The 8,516-nt window shown below is 43.3% G+C and overlaps 1 non-coding gene across 1 annotated transcript; it reads left to right on the top strand.

Annotated features, from left to right (window-relative positions):
- Window positions 1-6,727: 6,727 nt before the first annotated feature.
- LOC138361854 (5S ribosomal RNA) lies at window positions 6,728-6,846 on the top strand. The gene has a single exon (XR_011227225.1). It is a non-coding gene; the product is annotated as a 5S ribosomal RNA (ribosomal RNA).
- Window positions 6,847-8,516: the final 1,670 nt, after the last annotated feature.

Genomic DNA, 8,516 nt, shown 5'->3' with positions numbered 1-8,516 from the left:
AAAGGACTGGTAAAACGACTCGATGTTTGTCATTTTTAAAATAAACACTAAAACTAGGCCCTTAACATATATAATGTTTGAATATAAATTGAATGCATATAAATACAAAGTGGGAGTGGCTGGCTGGCTGGCTGGCTGGCTGGCTGGCTGGCTGGCTGGCTGGCTGGCTGGCTGGCTGGCTGGCTGGCTGCCTGCCTGCCTGCCTGGCTGGCTGGCTGGCTGGCTGGCTGGCTGGCTGGCTGGCTGCCTGCCTGCCTGCCTGCCTGCCTGCCTGCCTGCCTGCCTGCCTGCCAGCCTGCCTGCCTGCCTGCCTGCCTGCCTGCCTGCCTGCCTGCCTGCCTGCCTGGCTGGCTGGCTGGCTGGCTGCCCGCCCGCCCGCCCGCCTGCCCGCCCGCCTGCTTGCCTTGCCTTGCCTGTCCTGTCCTGTTATTGCCTTGCCTTGCCTTGCCTTGCCTTGCCTTGCCTTGCCTTGCCTTGCCTTGCCCTGCCCTGCCTTGGCTGCAGCTGGCTGGCTGGCCGTAAATCAACTCTTAACAACACCACACCACACCACACCATCACTCATCACCCATCACCCACCACCGGCCCCAGTCTCCCAGCCTCTCTTATATACCCGAGCAGGCCCTTTAAATTATTTGAATTGTTGCACTTCGGCCAATGGCACGATCGCTGCTGCTCAAACATATTCTGGTTCACAAGTATTATAATATATTATATTATATTATATTATATATATATATATATATATATATATATATATATATATATATATATATATATATATATATATATATATATATATATATATATATATATATATATATATATATATATATATATATATTTATTCATGAAACACATTAAAACCTTGATCATTTATTCATTCATTACGTCTAGTGAAGAATTGCTTTTGTTCATTTGTATGATTAAAAATTGATAGAATATGAATTCCTCGCTTAAAGTAAAATATAAAATATATATTGGATTTATATGATTGGTTAATATTCCAAGTGATGCTGAATATCCCCTATAATTTTGTTTTGTTTGTTTGTTATGTACACATTCCAAATGAAATCAATATAAATGTTATTATTAATGTTTGAAAGTTGATTGTCTACTTGAATCTCTCTATTAAAGTGTGTGTGGCTCCGGATGGAGCCTGGTTATGGTATTTGTCGTGGTGGGTGGCAGAAGTGCTTACTTCTTCTCTGTCTTCTTTGGCAAAAGAACTGCCTGAATGTTTGGAAGAACACCTCCCTGTGCAATGGTTACGCCAGACAGAAGTTTGTTGAGTTCTTCGTCGTTGCGGATGGCCAACTGCAAGTGACGTGGGATGATACGGGTCTTCTTGTTGTCACGTGCGGCGTTACCGGCGAGCTCCAGAACTTCGGCAGCGAGGTATTCCATGACGGCTGCCAGGTAGACAGGAGCGCCAGCACCGACGCGTTCGGCGTAGTTGCCTTTACGCAGCAGACGGTGAATTCTGCCCACGGGGAACTGAAGTCCGGCCCTGCTGGAGCGAGACTTTGACTTGCCCTTCACTTTGCCTCCCTTGCCGCGTCCTGACATTGCTGCTGCTGTTGTGGGTTTGTGGTGTTTTATGCCGGCCCGCAGATCGAGCTTCGTGTTATATACCCCGCTCAGGATCAAGGGAGTCCGCCACTGACCAATCAGCGCGCTCCGCCACGCGACCCGCTCTGAGCTGAGTCGCGAGCGGGATATAAAAGGAAAGCTCGACTCGCGCAAAAGTTCATTATTGTATCGCAACGCCAGCCAGCACGAGCATCATCATGCCACCCAAGGCATCTGGAAAGGCTGCCAAGAAGGCCGGAAAGGCCCAGAAGGCCATTGCCAAGGGCGATAAGAAAAAGAAGCGCAGGAGGAAGGAGAGCTACAGCATCTACATCTACAAAGTGCTGAAGCAGGTCCACCCCGACACTGGTATCTCTTCCAAAGCCATGTCGATCATGAACTCGTTCGTGAACGACATCTTCGAGCGCATCGCCGCCGAGGCTTCTCGCCTGGCCCACTACAACAAGCGTTCCACCATTACCAGTCGGGAGATCCAGACGGCTGTAAGGCTCCTGTTGCCCGGAGAACTGGCCAAGCACGCCGTCTCTGAGGGCACTAAGGCCGTCACCAAGTACACCTCCTCCAAGTAAACGGCTTACTTACTGCCCTGTGGTGGTGGCTTGGCCTCAAACCAACAAACTCGGCTCCATTGGAGCCACACTTTAATTTCTAAAGAGATTGTGAGTGTTAGACACCAATACTATTATAACAAAAACCTCTGTCACTGAAAGCAAATAGCTATAAAATGAGAATATTTATGAAACTGTCTGTGTGTGTTTCTCTCTCTCAGTCTCTGTCTGTCTGTCTGTCTGTCTCTGTCTCTGTCTCTGCATGTCTCTCTCTCTCTCTCTCTCTCTCTCTCTCTCTCTCTCTCTCTCTCTCTCTCTCTCTCTCTCTCTCTCTCTCTCTCTCTCTCTCTCTCTCTCAACACACATATAAACACTCGGTATCTTTTTTCTAGAGATTAGAGATTCATTGTTATGTTCCACATTAGGATTACTATGCAGGCCACCCTCTTAAGGTTTGAAAATGTCAAGAAAACGGTTAATTTAAAATGTCATCTCCTAACTTAACAGATTAAGCCAGAGGACCAAAAACAGAATAAAACAGGACAGGACAGTATGTCACTTATACAAGCTGCTTTTATTTCTAGTACAGTATGACAATTTTTTTTTTTTTTTTTTTTTGGAGGGGGGGGGGGGAGGATCCTTGGCAGTGCATAAGAATGAAAAGCGACGGCGTTTTGTTTGTAAGAGGACAGGTTGTACTACAAATGACTTGATTTATTGATATCACGTGTACAGTGTATGTATGCCACCTAAATTATTGTATTTATTTATTTATTATATGTATAGATGAAGGTTAATTCATATGACTGATGCTAGGAATGTCTGAAATCTCCTTAGAAGGATATTTTGGCCCTGAGAAGGGCCGAGTTTGGTGTATACTAGGGTGGTCGTTTTAGCTTATGCACGCTCTCCACGGATACGGCGAGCAAGCTGAATGTCCTTTGGCATGATGGTGACACGCTTGGCGTGGATGGCACAGAGGTTAGTGTCCTCGAAGAGACCGACCAGGTAAGCCTCGGATGCCTCCTGTAAAGCCATGACGGCAGACGACTGGAAGCGAAGATCGGTCTTGAAGTCCTGGGCAATCTCGCGCACCAGACGCTGGAAGGGAAGTTTCCTGATGAGCAACTCTGTGCTCTTCTGGTAACGACGGATCTCACGCAGGGCGACCGTTCCGGGCCTGTAACGGTGAGGCTTCTTCACGCCCCCTGTGGCAGGAGCAGATTTGCGTGCTGCCTTGGTGGCCAGCTGCTTACGAGGAGCCTTGCCTCCCGTGGACTTGCGAGCAGTCTGCTTGGTGCGAGCCATGGTGAACAACTGTGGTTTGTGATGGCCGGCGCCGAAAAATTTTTGCTTATATACGCCGTCTCGAGGCGCTTGCTCGAGCGCCATTGGCTGCTCGACTCGCCTACGTCACCCCGTTGCCCCTCCCCTCCTTCCTCTGGCTGCAGCCAACAGGCAGCTCACCTCAAACACTATTATCGCTGATTTTGCTCTATTTTTTGGATTTGTGCAAAAGTCATTTCACAGAGACGTGAAACAGACGAGTAGGCAACTGCAGTTTTGAAAGCGTTGTGAGAAAGCCGTGTTTCTGCTCGAGTACAAGCATAAAGTAAGGACAGGCAGGAGTTAGGAGTTGCCATGCTACAAGTACGTCCGCTTGACGGGATATAGTCTGGGGAAATCGTGCCGAAATTTTATTATTCACACAACTTCAACACCATGACTGGACGCGGCAAGGGAGGCAAGGGACTCGGAAAGGGTGGCGCCAAGCGTCATCGTAAGGTGCTACGTGACAACATCCAGGGCATCACCAAGCCCGCTATTCGTCGCTTAGCTCGTCGTGGCGGCGTGAAGCGTATTTCGGGTCTCATCTACGAAGAGACCCGTGGCGTCCTGAAGGTGTTCCTCGAGAACGTCATCCGTGATGCTGTAACCTACACGGAACACGCCAAGAGGAAGACCGTCACTGCCATGGACGTGGTGTACGCTCTGAAGCGCCAGGGTCGTACCCTCTACGGATTCGGCGGATAAGAGCTTGGCTAATCCATCGATTCCACCCACCACCACCTCAAAACGGGACCTAATTAGGTCCCTATACTTTTTTACTGAAGGGCTTAATAGACGATAACATAAATTGTTTTGATATCAGCTAGCACATTGGGTCTTATGAAATCTATTTTTTATCCTCGCATGCTTAAAGGGACTCTGATTGGGGAGGGAGGGGTGGGGGGGGGGGGGAAGGTTTGTTCCGTTATATACTAGCAGAGCAGGATCATTGGTGGTGGTGGGGGGGGGGGTGAGGGAGAGAGAGAGAGAGAGAGAGAGAGATCTTTCCCAACTCTTCCTTTTTACATGAGTGAGCTACCCGTTTTATTCATTTTATCCTTCTCAGAGCTGTTTTGATAGTATCCAAATGATGGTAAATGAAAAGGGAGGACACGAATATCTACCCAGAATTCAGGACTGGCAATCGATATGCATGTTTGAGTGCGAATCTTTTTCTCTCTCAACTTAGGTATACGTTTATGTCGTACCTAAAAGCGAGAACCACACTATTGGGACAAGTATGCAAGGCCCAATTTTCCTAACAAGCACAGTTAATTTTGTTATTTTCGAACATTTCTTTCCAAATTGGTTTATCCAATTAACAGTATTATATTAAGATCATGAATTGCTGGGTTAGGTTAGGTTAGGTTAGCTTAGCTTAGGTTAGGTTAGGTTAGCTTAGCTTAGCTTGGGTTAGCTTAGGTTAGGTTAGGTTAGCTTAGCTTGGGTTAGCATAGGTTAGGTTAGGTTTGATTACATTTCTATGTTAGATTTAACTCAAATTCAAAACAATTGCAGTCATTCGGCTTGTTAGTCAACTTGCCTCTAATAGGGGCAATTTGTCTAACAAGACTATTTAGTTTTGTGTGCATATATATATATATATATATATATATATATATATATATATATATATATATATATATATATATATATATATATATATATATATATATATATATATATATATATATATATATATATATATATATATATATATATATATATATATATATATATATATATTATAGCTTCAAGACTCCGAACCAATATAGAAGCATCAAGAGGAAGTGCTTGTGTTATGGGCCAATAGGCCTTCTGCAGTTACTTCCATTCTTATGTTTTTATTCCCATTGGTTCGTGTTTTATCTTGTGTAAATGTCAATCACCTCACCCAAAACTTTGGTACCATATCACCTCACCCATGTATGTGTATATATATATATATATATATATATATATATATATATATATATATATATATATATATATATATATATATATATATATATATATAATATACAGAGTAAATCTACCCCAAAAGTAATGATTTATTTGTCTACAAAACTAAACTCTTTTTGGAATCATATGAGGCCCCTCCACTGAGGGGGGAGGCCTGGATGTTTATTGTCATGTGTATTCATGCTGCTTGCATGTCGTCGTTTATTTTGCCTTTGTTGTTTTCTTGACAGCTTTCTTTGCCTTGGGTGGTTTGGGAGATTTTGAAGCTCTCTTTATTTTGGGCTTTTTGTTCCCAACAACAAGCTGCTGCTGCTGCTTCTTTTTCAAGGCTGTAGGTGGTTTGTTGCTTGTGGCGGCTTTCTTGGGAGTTACCACGGCCTTCTTTGCTGCTGTAGATGGTTTCTTGGTTGTGGTGGCTTTCTTGGGAGTTAGAACGGCCCTCTTCTCTGCTACGGCCAGCTTGAATGATCCACTAGCTCCACTTCCCTTGGTCTGAACAAGAATGCCGTCAGCCACTGCTTTCTTGAGAAATCTTCGGATGTAAATGGCGATCTTGGCAGCCTCGACTTTGTTGTTGGCAACAACGTACTTCTTGATTGCTTGTAGAGACGAGCCCTTACGGTCTTTGAGTGCTGCGACCGCGGCTAGAACCATTTGACTAGTTTTCGGGTGAGCAACCTGGACGCGAGGTTTCCTGGTGGTGGCCACCACAGCAGCAGCAGCCGCAGCCTTCTTGGTAGGCTTTGCTTCTACCATGATGATGATGAGATAACCAAGGTGATGAGAGACGCTCAGACAGTCACGGGGGAATGATGCTGCCGCCGCTTGAGCCGAACCTATTTATGTGCCGGCACGGTACAGAAGCTGCAACCTGGCAACTCGTCCACCAATCACGACGGTTGGTTTTACGGCTCCGAAACCTGGATCCCATATCTTCTCTAAAATAGAAGCATTTGTTCATGTTCTTTGTAAAAGTATCATAAAGCAGGACAGATGAGACAAATATCATAAAAACTGAAGAGCAGATGAGCACACACATGTATGTATTACAAAAGAAAATCCACAAATTCATTAGAAATTGGCAGGGTAGGCTGAGGAAGTAGGTAGATGTAAAATGTCTGTAAATGGCGAAAGAACATAAACCCAAGACTGAATAAACGATGTTAAATATCCATGCCAAGGAGACAAAAATATGTTAGGATACAATTACCATTAAGACACCACAAGAAGGTCCGTATCCTGCCGTGATGACTAAAAAGAGTTGGTTATTAGCCACAATGTGTAGGCAGTCTCATGCCAACGGCCATACCACGTTGAGAACACCGCTTCTCGTCCGATCAGCGAAGTTAAGCAACGTTGGGTTTGGTTAGTACTTGGATGGGTGACCGCCTGGGAACACCAAATGCTGTTGGCAATAATGTTTTTTGTTTTGTTTTGTTTTGTTTCGTTTGTTTTTGTTTGAATGGCTGGCTGGCTGGCTGGCTGGCTGGCTGGCTGGCTGGCTGGCTCCACGGGAAATTCACGGAGTTGTGTGGAATAAGGCCTGGTAAAATGAATTAATATGTATGTCATGTTTAAAACAAACTCGCTTAATATAGTGTGTGAGGCTTTATACAAAAACAAACAACCAAAACAAAACATGTTGTATATATATATATATATATATATATATATATATATATATATATATATATATATATATATATATATATATATATATATATATATATATATATATATATATATATATATATATATATATAGCTTAATCCGGGTTTGAACTCGCAACTCCAAGAATACGCATCACTTATATACACTTTACCACTGGACCACTGCAGGACACTTGATGCTGAGGTATCAATTTAATGACGTAAATGCCATTTCCACAAATAAATGATAATTTAAAAGTATTTGTATGTACAAATCTTTTCTGTTTAAAAGGCTACAATATCAGTTACTGATATAATTTGTGTTAATGTTTCTATACCCACAGGAAGGCATGTTTTTGCTTATATGTAAGGGGTACGGAGAAGGAATCCACAGACCATCATTCCCCTTCCCCCCCCCCCCCCTCCCACCTACTACTACCACCACCACCACCACCACCACCACCACCACCACTACTCACCACTACTCACCACCAATCACCACCAATCACCACCACCACCAATCACCACCACCACACCTAACCGAAAACCCCCTAACACATCAACCCTCCCCCCAATCAACAGGCGAAATAATAACCCTCAAATGCCTGCCTGCCTGCCTGCCTGCCTGCCAGCCAGCCAATACTAACGGTCTTCTCAGAAAGAAAATCTCTTTGTATCTGTATTACTTGATGAAATGTATGATTCTAATAATGAAAATAAATTGTTATGTCGGTTGTATGAGCATAATGACCAATATGCACATGATATGAATGAATTAAATAGTGTAGTTTTAAGTAATTAGGTTGTAGACACATTAAGCGGATATGATATTTGACGCGTCCAGAACTGGTGATTTTGGTTTAGTTTTAAATGCACCACCACCACCACCATTGCTTCCCCAGAGCCTAATTAAGGACCGGTAAAAGGAGTCAATATGTATGTCATCTATAAAACCAAAGAATGAATAAAAACACACACACACAAACCTACATAATAGTACTAGGAAGATTGTATGGCATAAAAAAAAAAAAAAGTACTCCCATTGGGTCGTTTGAACTCGCGACTTCCAAAACACCAGCCACACACCTTACCACCCAGCCACCATAGAGTTGGTATAATTGTGCAACTTTAGTTATAAAACTAAAGTTCTTATTGTCTCAAATCTTATTGTCTGTTCTATGAAAAGGCATGATGTAAATTATGTATTTTTTGAATGATTGAATTGTAGGCACATTAAGCGGATTCGATATTTGATATATCCAGAAAAGGTGATTTCTGTTCAGTTTTAAAATGCATCACCGTTAACGCTAAAGGACTGGTAAAACGACTCGATGTTTGTCATTTTTAAAATAAACACTAAAACTAGGCCCTTAACATATATAATGTTTGAATATAAATTGAATGCATATAAATACAAAGTGGGAGTGGCTGGCTG

The sequence above is a fragment of the Procambarus clarkii genome, unplaced genomic scaffold (genome assembly GCF_040958095.1).
Source record: "Procambarus clarkii isolate CNS0578487 unplaced genomic scaffold, FALCON_Pclarkii_2.0 HiC_scaffold_919, whole genome shotgun sequence".
Classification (NCBI taxonomy): domain Eukaryota; kingdom Metazoa; phylum Arthropoda; class Malacostraca; order Decapoda; family Cambaridae; genus Procambarus; species Procambarus clarkii.
The sequence above is the reverse complement of the archived record's forward strand: the minus strand, read 5'-3'. Positions and strand labels throughout refer to the sequence as shown.